This window comes from Leuciscus leuciscus (assembly GCF_965113295.1).
Source record: "Leuciscus leuciscus genome assembly, chromosome: 2".
Classification (NCBI taxonomy): Eukaryota; Metazoa; Chordata; class Actinopteri; order Cypriniformes; family Leuciscidae; genus Leuciscus; species Leuciscus leuciscus.
Genome location: NC_138726.1, coordinates 57,584,944 through 57,595,743, shown reverse-complemented (window position 1 = coordinate 57,595,743; position 10,800 = coordinate 57,584,944). Strand labels below are relative to the sequence as shown.

Here is a 10,800-nt window from a genome sequence, read left to right as displayed (position 1 = left end):
CTCAAACTGAATTGAACAACCCCTGATCTTGTAAGAAACCTTGAAGGACTTGAACCATGGCATCCGCATTCGAACCAAATTCATGGGGAAACAATTCCAATATGAGTGAACCAACTTGGTCCAATCCGCCGGTAAATAAATCTCAAATTCTAATTTATAATGTAATACTAAGCCTATATTGGCTAATGATGATACTGGGATTAAGGGGATTATGGCAAATTCCAATTGCAACTTGTAATATAGCACTATTCAATTTGCGGAAAAGGCTAAGTCTGGCAGGAATATTAATTGGACAAGTTGTGAAAAGCCCTAGGACAAAATCCATATTTGGAACTAGTGGCTTAATACTTTTGGAAATCCTCAATATAATGCTGACCACATTTACCGTGATGATGCATTATCTTGGGATGGACTGGATTAAATATCTAGGACTAGCCTCTGCACTGATGGTGATCATATGTCTGACACTGTTGGCCGCCAGGAGGGCAGAGGCTGGAGGAATAAAAATGGCTACCTACCTGATAGCAATATTAACATTTGCATTTGCAGTAATGATGATCTCTGAACATTATCATGATTCCCGGATGTTTTGCATTGCGATAATGATAGTGATTAATGACTGGTATTATCTGAAGAAAATGATGAAATCTGTTAAAAACTTTTGTCTTAGCCTGGATTTGACATTTCCTCCTATAATATCTGAATAGGATCCATACTCCAATGCAAGACGCCCAAGGCTAAGGACCCAGGATAAGACAATAACCAGAAGAGAGAGAGCTAAAGAAAAGATTTTCATATGTAGCCACATCAAACTATGTTGCATGTACTAACAACAGAGAAATAAGAATAATATGTTATGTAGCTAATGAATGGATCAACCTGTGTGCTTATTGTACTGTAGTACTTGGTATAAAGATGAACCAAATTGGTGAGATAGTCCTGACCCAACTTAGGGAACGAATGGATATCTTGGGACCCTGGGTGACCTGTAAATTCCTTAAATGGAGTATATAGAAATGAATTTTATGCACTGTAAAATCAATGATCTTCTATCCATACAAGCTGGCTCAAAAAATAATCACACACACTGTAACACTCCCAAATCAAAAATTTCAATTGACCGATAACATCTCAATTTTTCAATTGGCCCAAGTGAAATTCTGTAAATTCTAAAATTAAATGTACAGATTTTCACTTGGGCCAATTGAAAAATTTAGATGTTATCGGTCAATTGAAATTTTGATTTGGGAGTGTTACAAATTTTTTACAGTGCAGCAATGACCTATCACCTTGTACCATGTGTGTTCCACAGAAAAACTGAAAGTGGCGGCCTAGAATTAGTAATATGAATAATATATAGACAATGGATGGGAGGTGACTTAGGCCGAGCAGGGCTTAGCAGTTACCAATATGCATATGGTTGTGTTTATGTCACAACAGAAAGTTCTGGTGGAGGAAATCCCAGGGTCATGGGCAGTGGTACCGTTGACCAGGGATGTGGCAGACAGGGGAATACCGTTTGCCGTGAACCAGTACAATCTTGACAAGCTTATGAAAGTATCAAGATCGGTGCTCGAGTTCCGATGGCAGCCAGTGGACTGTCAGTGGTACCGACAGGTGATGTGGAATCTGAAGAGGTCATGCTCCCTATCCGGGATGACTAATGATCAAATTAAACAGGTCAAATTAATGCTGTGCCAATCTGATGGAATCAGCCACCGCTTTTATGAGATCGAGGGTGATTGTATTATACCCAGTATATATTGCACTAATTTTACAGATAATCTTTATAGATTTCAAGTGAGAGATGTTATGGGTGAAACCAGTAAAAAAACAAAAAGGAAAAAAGTGAGATTTAGAAACCAGAAAGCTTCGTCAATGCCAACAGGGGGTGTCAGAGGCCCTGTCAAAGGCCCTTATCAGAATGGCATTTCCTACGCAACGTTTGTTTCTGGAGCACAACAACAGAACAGGAAGTCACCTACTTTCTGTGAGATGTCAGAAGCAGAGATGCTCGAGCTTGTGCGGAAGATTAGTATCAAAGACTGTTAGAGCTATGCTGTTAGACATTTTGCTAAAAGCTATGCTGAGTGGAAAACAATTAAAAGGCAGGACCTGAATTCAGCCGAATTCAAGACTATATAAGAAGCGAACAAAGGAAGATTTATTGCTCTTCCTTGCAATCAACAATCTAGTACGCCAGCTTTTACTAGACGCAAGAAGCCTACCAGCTTTAGCTATTTTTACATCTGTTAGTTAGTACTCATTTATAATCTGTAACAAGTATTCTTTTCATTTGATTATTTTAATAAAGTTTGTTAAAACATTTACTATAATCACCTGACTGGACCTTGGATCATTGAGTACAGTTTTCTTCTCTCCTGGATCAGGAAATCCTTTCTGGAAGAAACGCACGAGGGGTGAGCATTCTTTTTGATAAAAGAATAATTACCATGTGTTCTGATTTGATCATATAGCCTAGCCAAAGAGGCAGCAATGTAACAAGGTTGTTGTTATAGTGCAAAAAAAGGTTTAAGAAGTACCACAAAAGAAACAACCAGAACAACTCCAGAAACAACTCTGGATTAAACTGGAGGGACGCTATTATCCGGTCCAGAACACAGCCTGACCCAGAGCCTGTTTCACCACCTGTGACCGCGGAGGAATCGTGTGAACGCCCCGCAGACGGAGAGCTGTCACTCGACGTGTCAGCCAGAGCCAGAGGACAAGTGGACAGAGCTGACGCTTGTCCCGGAAGAGGAGCCCCCAGTGAGTCTGACCAGGGGTAGACCATGGCTTTAGGCTCCTGACTTTCACTTTCACTTTATACTTATTTTGAGGAGCTCTACATTTAGTTTTGTTCTCTTTGTTTTGCATGTATAAACTTATTAGTGTTGTAATGTTTCTCAGTCAATAAAGATACATTGTGTAATACAAAATCCACTTTTACTGAACTCTCTCACTACGCATGTCAGTGCGCCTTCTCACGAGCACCTGTACAGATTTACTTAAAGGGCCAGTACAATAAAACAGAACATAACAATTAGGAAGCGCTAACTCTCTTCTTATTAAGGATACAGTTTTAGGTATTGTGTCTTAAGTAAAGCACTTAACCCCAGGTTATTTCATGGGTTTCATTTAATAACGTACCAAATGGCTACTGAAAAAATACAACTAAAATGCTAATTGTTTTACTACTTTACTTATTTCACCTGTATAATGAGCAAATAAACATTGTGTGTATGTATAGTTTAAACATTAATATAGGCTCCAGTCAAAAGCAGTTTTCCAACTTCCAACTTAATTTCTAAAGATTAAATGTTGATTCCTGTAATTGTTTCATTGGTCAACGGGAGATTTATTGAAGATTCTAAACAATGTTCAGCTTTAAGAAACAGCAATAGAAGTTTAAGGTAAGCAGAAGCTTTGGTCACACCAAGCTTTTGCTTTCTTCTTAAACTAGTAAACCTATTGGTAAGAAAATTAATACATTTCCAATGAACAAACACGACCTGTAATCACAGTCTTGAAAGTAGTAAAACAATAACAGGAATTGACGCCCTGCCATTGTGTTTTTCTGATCACCAAATTTAACTCCACACTCATTAATTCATGTTGCATGAGCGCCATCTGCAAGTCTGGATGCAAATCTGGCTTTAAAATCTGATTAATCAAAGAAATAATCAGCCAACAAATCAATTATCAAAATAATTGTTGTACATGCATTATAGAAATGAAAAAAAAAAATAAAAAAAATAATAATAAAGTGTGCTATACATACAAACATTGCCTTGCCTTTAAGATCTCCAAAGATGTACATTTATATTTGTATGTGTGTAGTTGTCACAGAGGAGGCTCCCGTACCACCTCCTCTCTGCCACCAGAGGGAGCCTTCTCCGGAATATTAACTATTGGCTTTGAACTCCAATTCCCATAATACCTCTTACCTGGGACTGATTGCGCTTCACACCTGCACTGCATTTACACACACACATAAAAGCCACTTCCACTCACCACTTCTCTGCGAAGTCTTGATTTGCCTTGGTGATCTTTTCTGAGCGTTTATCCCGTGTTTTGTTTATCTGGTTTTTGATCTTGGACTGTTTCCTCATTTGTATGATTGATATCTGCCTGGCCTGACTTGGACTGTTCTTGGACTTTTGATTATTGCTGCCTGCCCCGAATTCTGCCTGTTATCTGGACTACCCCTGCTGTTTGATCTACCTTGCTCTGTCTGCCCTGTTTGACCCTGCCTGTACGACCTTCTTTATTAAAACCTGCAAATGGATTCTACTGAGTCTAGTGAATCATTACAGAAGACTTCGCCACCAACTGATCCAGCAGCAGTCATGCAATTGACCACTGAGCTCACAACCCAAGCTTCTCGTCTGAACATGCATCACCAACAACTGAATCATTTGACTACACTCACCGAGCAACTCGTACGAGGGTTGCAGGAACTTCGTACAGCAGTTGTCAATGCACCAAGTACTCCTGCCGCTCCACCACCACAAAGGGAACCTCCAGCTACAGTGAGTTCATCAGTTAATCCTCGGCTTGCTTTCCCTGATAAATTTGATGGCACTCCAACTAAATGTAAAGGTTTCCTTCTACAATGCACACTCTTTGTTGACCAACAACCAACTCTTTATTCCACCAATGCCAGCCGCATTGCATTTGTCTGTTCTCTGCTCACAGGCAGAGCACTGGAGTGGGCTACCGCCGTTTGGAGACCAGAGGGCTCCCCATTCGCTTCTTTTGGAGACTTTATTCAACAGTTTCGTCAAGTTTTTGAACATACCACAGAAGGAGGAGATGCTGGAGAACAACTCTTAACTCTCACCCAGGGGAGGAAAACTACAGCTGAATATGCTCTCGCGTTTCGCACGCTCGCTGCCCAAACCAACTGGGTCGAAAGTACATTGAAAACTCTCTTCAGGAAAGGATTAACAGTTGAACTTCAGTCCGAGTTAGCCTGTCGAGAGGAGGGAAAGAACTTGAATGAATATATAGCTCTGGCCATTCAAGTCGACAACCTTATTCGGTCCAGACGTTCCACCCGAGCACCAGTCCATTATTTACCCGAGGCAGCAGCCGCTCACGAACCTATGCAGATCGGATTCACTCATCTTACTCCCGAGGAACGTGAACGTAGAATGCGGAACCGGCTGTGCATGTACTGTGGTCAACCTGGACACATGAAGCTCTCCTGTCCTGCTCGACCCTCTAATCGCAACCAATCGGTGAGTCATCAAGAAAAACATCACAATCCTGCATCCAGTTTCTCTCTCCCAATTCGTTTGACCACTCAAGATCAAATTACTGATACTACAGCATTGATAGACTCTGGAGCAGTGGGAAACTTCATTTCTCATACATTTGCCAAGCAATGTAACCTCAAATTAAACCCTTGTCACTCTTCCCTGACAGTGGAGGCGCTAGATGGACGTCCCCTCGGAGAGGGCAGGATCCAGCGTGTAACGGAGAGAGTAAAGATGCACATTGGGTCTCTTCATTCCGAATACATCCAGTTTTACGTCATTCATGCTCCACATCATTCCGTCATTCTTGGTCATCCCTGGCTTCAAATCCATAACCCACACATTTCCTGGAGAGAAGGTCAAATAATTCACTGGGATGAGACTTGTAACAACCGATGCCTGTCCAAAGTCACTCGAGTAACCAGTTCAACACCAGAATCTGTCACATCAGACCCCGAACTGGAAAACATACCCTCTGAATATGCCGATCTCTCTGAAGCCTTCAGCAAAGAAAAGGCTTCACAACTTCCTGAACACCGCTCAACCGATTGTGCCATTGATTTAATTCCCGGTACAACACCCCCAAAGGGAAGAATATTTCCCCTATCTAAACCTGAATCTGAGGCCATGAAACAATACATAGAAGAAGAGCTCGCTAAAGGTTTCATTCGACCTTCCACATCACCAGCCGCTGCCGGCTTCTTCTTTGTGAAGAAGAAAGACGGGGGACTCAGACCATGCATCGATTATCGAGGATTAAATGAGAACACTGTAAAATATCGTTATCCTCTACCTCTTGTTCCCGCCGCCTTAGAACTGCTTCGTCAAGCCAAATACTACACCAAGCTCGACTTACGCAATGCTTACAATCTAATCCGCATACGTGAAGGTGACGAATGGAAAACTGCCTTTTCCACCACTAGTGGGCACTATGAGTACTTGGTTATGCCCTTCGGCCTATCAAACAGTCCTTCCGTCTTCCAGGCCTTCATGAATGATGTTTTTCGGGATATGCTGGACAAATGGGTGATCGTGTACATTGATGATATATTGATATACTCAAACTCACTGGAGGAGCACATTCACCAGGTCAGATCAGTTCTCCAACGACTCATTCAATATCATCTCTATGCCAAAATGGAAAAATGTGAGTTCCATCAGACAAGCGTATCCTTTCTGGGATACATCATCAGTCAGGAGGGAGTAGCCATGGAGGAGAAGGTAAAAGGCGTGCTGGATTGGCCATTACCCCAGACCATAAAAGAATTGCAAAGATTCTTGGGATTTGCAAATTTCTACAGAAGATTCATCAGAAACTTCAGTCTCATAGCCGCTCCTCTAACAGCTCTCACCAAACGTCACAGTTCTCGTATACTTTGGACCCCCGAAGCACAAGAAGCATTCCAAGACTTAAAGACACGATTCACTTCAGCACCCATTCTACGTCACCCTGACCCGGAACGCCAATTCATCGTAGAAGTGGATGCTTCCAATACGGGAGTGGGAGCCATATTATCCCAGCGACAAGGCAACCCAGCCAAGATGTATCCTTGTGCTTTCTTTTCCCGCAAACTTACCTCAGCTGAACGTAATTACGATGTTGGGAACCGTGAACTATTAGCCATGAAATTAGCCTTAGAAGAATGGCGTCACTGGCTGGAAGGAGCTAACCAACCATTCATCATTCTCACCGACCACAAGAATCTGGAATACCTACGATCAGCCAAGCATCTCAATCCCCGTCAAGCTAGATGGGCTCTGTTTTTCACCAGGTTCAATTTCACCGTCACATACCGCCCGGGCACCAAGAACACCAAAGCTGATGCCCTCTCTCGGCAAACTGAGGAGACAGCCCAGAACTCCAATCCTGAAAGTATCCTTCATGAAAGCCTGTTAGTAGCTCCTGTCCAGTGGGATATCATAACCGAGATTCAACAAGCAAACCTTCAGATACCCACCCCCACCGAATGCCCAACTAACCTCCTCTTTGTACCTGAAACACTACGGCCCCGCCTCCTCGATCAAGTCCACTCAACCCCAAGTTCCGGTCATCCCGGAATCACTGCCACTATTCAACTACTCCAAAATCAATTCTGGTGGCCCACCCTTTCGTCTGATGCCATCAAACACGTCCAAAATTGCATCAACTGTCAAACCTCCAAATCACTCCGAAGATTACCCGCTGGTCTTTTACATCCTCTCCCAACACCTCAACGACCATGGTCACACATTGCTGTTGATTTTATCACTGACCTACCCAATTCCCAAGGCTACACCACCATTTTCACCATAGTGGATCGATTCTCCAAGGCCTGTCGACTAGTTCCCCTCACCAAGCTTCCCACTGCCTTCGAAACAGCAGAACTCCTGTGCAATCAAGTGTTTAGATTCTATGGATTACCTGATGATATAGTATCTGACTGGGGACCTCAATTCACTTCCAGAGTATGGACAGCTTTCTTCAAGCATCTGAACGTGAACATTAGCCTCACCTCAGGCTATCATCCACAGTCAAACGGTCAAACAGAGCGCCTGAATCAAGACATCATCCGCTTCCTCCGAACTTACTGTCAACAACATCAACATGACTGGAGTAGATACTTATTTTGGGCCGAATACGCCCAAAATTCTCTGGTTAAACCCGCAACTGGCATCACCCCCTTTAAATGTATACTCGGCTTCCAGCCTCCTCTCTTCCCATGGTCTGGTGAACCCACAGAGCTCCCATCTGTCACGGAATGGTTGCACAGGAGCGAGGAGGTCTGGGATCAAGCACACACACACTTACTGCATGCTATCAGACGTCAAGAACAACAAGCCAATCGCCATCGTCGCCCTGCTCCCGAATACCAGATCGACCAATGGGTATGGCTATCAACCAGAGACTTACGACTCCGACTTCCATGTCGCAAGCTCAGTCCCAGGTATGTTGGCCCATTCCAAATTGTTAGACAAATATCCCCAGTATCATTTAGATCAGCCATTCCCAAACTGTGGTCCGCGGACCACTAGTGGTCCGTGAGGGTACTGCAGGTGGTCCGTGGAAAGGCAAAATAAAATATAAAATAATATTTTTTTTTTACCTTCATTTTACCAGGAAATTCCCATAAAAAAAGAAAAGTAAAAAGAATATGTAGGCCTATATTGATATAACATTTTAATTAAATAGTTAAGTTATTGTGTGATTACTAAAATAGCCTAGTGGTGTTCGGCCGTGACATTCAATATCAGTGCCGTTAGAACCACAACATTGGTTCGGTGGATAGCAACAGGTTCTCTGAAGATAAAAGGGCAGAGGCAAATTAATATGTTCTCATTATCACATCACACGCATAGCCTTTAATGGTGCGTTCACACTTCAAACTTTAGTTTTTACGCGCGTCAATTTCGCTCTTGACGCGCGAATTGATACAAAGTGGTCAAGCGTATCACTAGGCGCGAATTTGACATAATCCCTTTTTGAATTTGATGCGCTATAACTGACAGTTTGCACAGTTAGGCATCTAGTTTATGAAACCAAATGTTTATAAATGGAATGAATAAGGCCTGTTATTATTTTAATTTCCAGTTAGTTTCTTGATCTCGCGTTTCTGAAATGTTTTGCAGATGTGCTGTTAAGTGGACAAACTCAAGCCTGTACTTTTTGAGGTCTTGTAAAACTCTGAAGATTAATAATCCCCTAAAATCGCCAAAGGATTTGAAATGTTGACTATATTCCAGTGTTCTTATTACTGTATAGATTTCAAGCCTGTTGTTCAAATTAACCTGATTATGCCCTGATTGCCATCGATCGGGCGCTTGAGTAAATAAATAAATTAAATATGTGGCAGCCGTTGTGTGCAGTAAACTTTCTTTTAACAAGCCTGTTGTACTGATGTGATGACCAGTTATAGTTTTAGTGCTAGTACGCCTATTTAGAGGTGCAGATTAATTCAGGTAGGACTCTGTGTAGACATATTTCATTATGTGTATTATGAGGTGGTCCGCGAAAATTCTTAAATACAAATAGTGGTCCACACACACAAAAAGTTTGAAAACCCCTGATTTAGATTATAACTGCCGGCTAATTATCGTGTTTCTCCTACTTTTCATGTTTCTCTGCTGAAACCTGCTGGTGGTCCGAGGGGAGAGCCGGAGGAGGGGGCCGCCTCTCAGAACCCCCCAGCTATACTGGTCGACGGCGAGGAGGCGTACTGTGTGCACAAGTTGCTGGACTCCAGACGTCGGGGTAATATTCTCCAGTATCTGGTTGACTGGGAGGGGTACGGTCCGGAGGAGCAATCCTGGGTCAATTCAAGGGATATCTTGGACCCTACTCTTACTGAGGAGTTTCATAGGATGCACCCGGAGAAACCGGCCCCTCGACCCCGTGGAAGACCCCGGCGTCAGTTGCCTCCTCGCGTCAGGAGCCGCTCGCAGGGGGGGGGCTCTGTCACAGAGGAGGCTCCCGTACCACCTCCTCTCTGCCACCAGAGGGAGCCTTCTCCGGAATATTAACTATTGGCTTTGAACTCCAATTCCCATAATACCTCTTACCTGGGACTGATTGCGCTTCACACCTGCACTGCATTTACACACACACATAAAAGCCACTTCCACTCACCACTTCTCTGCGAAGTCTTGATTTGCCTTGGTGATCTTTTCTGAGCGTTTATCCCGTGTTTTGTTTATCTGGTTTTTGATCTTGGACTGTTTCCTCATTTGTATGATTGATATCTGCCTGGCCTGACTTGGACTGTTCTTGGACTTTTGATTATTGCTGCCTGCCCCGAATTCTGCCTGTTATCTGGACTACCCCTGCTGTTTGATCTACCTTGCTCTGTCTGCCCTGTTTGACCCCGCCTGTACGACCTTCTTTATTAAAAGCTGCAAATGGATTCTACTGAGTCTAGTGAATCATTACAGTAGTCGGTTAACATGAGTTTGTCAAATAACAAGATCATAGATTCAAATAAGTAACTAAATTAGTTACAATTAAAGTTGAAATAATTAAACTTTATGGTTTTAGGAGCTGAATGTTCTTTAGGGATCCTGCTCATTTTAACCAGTAAATTTACACTCGTGATTTAATAGAAAAGGATATTTAAAACATTTTAACACACAATTTCTAAGTGATAAAATATTTTAGAGATTGACATATAACTATAAGAATATACATTCATTTTTAAAATGCCCATGGCATTTTAAGATTTCATGAATTTTATTTTTTTCCCGTCTGGAAATCACACTTTTAAAATCAGGCTTCCTCATAAATACAGTAGTTGACAGGGTGAATGTAAATAGAAATATCTTGATTTTTCATTATTTCAGTCATTTTAAAGCCCTCTGGAGCTCAGAGCTCTGGTTGGTTTAATGTGTCACAGCTTGACTTTCAGCTTCCCATTATTACTTCTGTTTCATTATAAATGCATGAACATTATCAAATGTTCATCTCTTTCTGTGTGTTTGTTCAGGATCACAGTGTGAGACACACACAGATCATCCAAACTGGCCATCGACCCATGATGTGGGAATGTACATTAAGACACTCACACTGACA

At 42.3% G+C, this 10,800-nt stretch overlaps 1 long non-coding RNA gene across 1 annotated transcript; it reads left to right on the top strand.

Moving 5' to 3' along the window:
• On the top strand, positions 1 to 2,336 carry LOC309493387. Its single transcript, XR_014203896.1, has 2 exons — positions 1 to 131; positions 708 to 2,336. It is a non-coding gene; the product is annotated as an uncharacterized lncRNA (long non-coding RNA).
• The last annotated feature ends 8,464 nt before the right edge of the window (positions 2,337 to 10,800 follow it).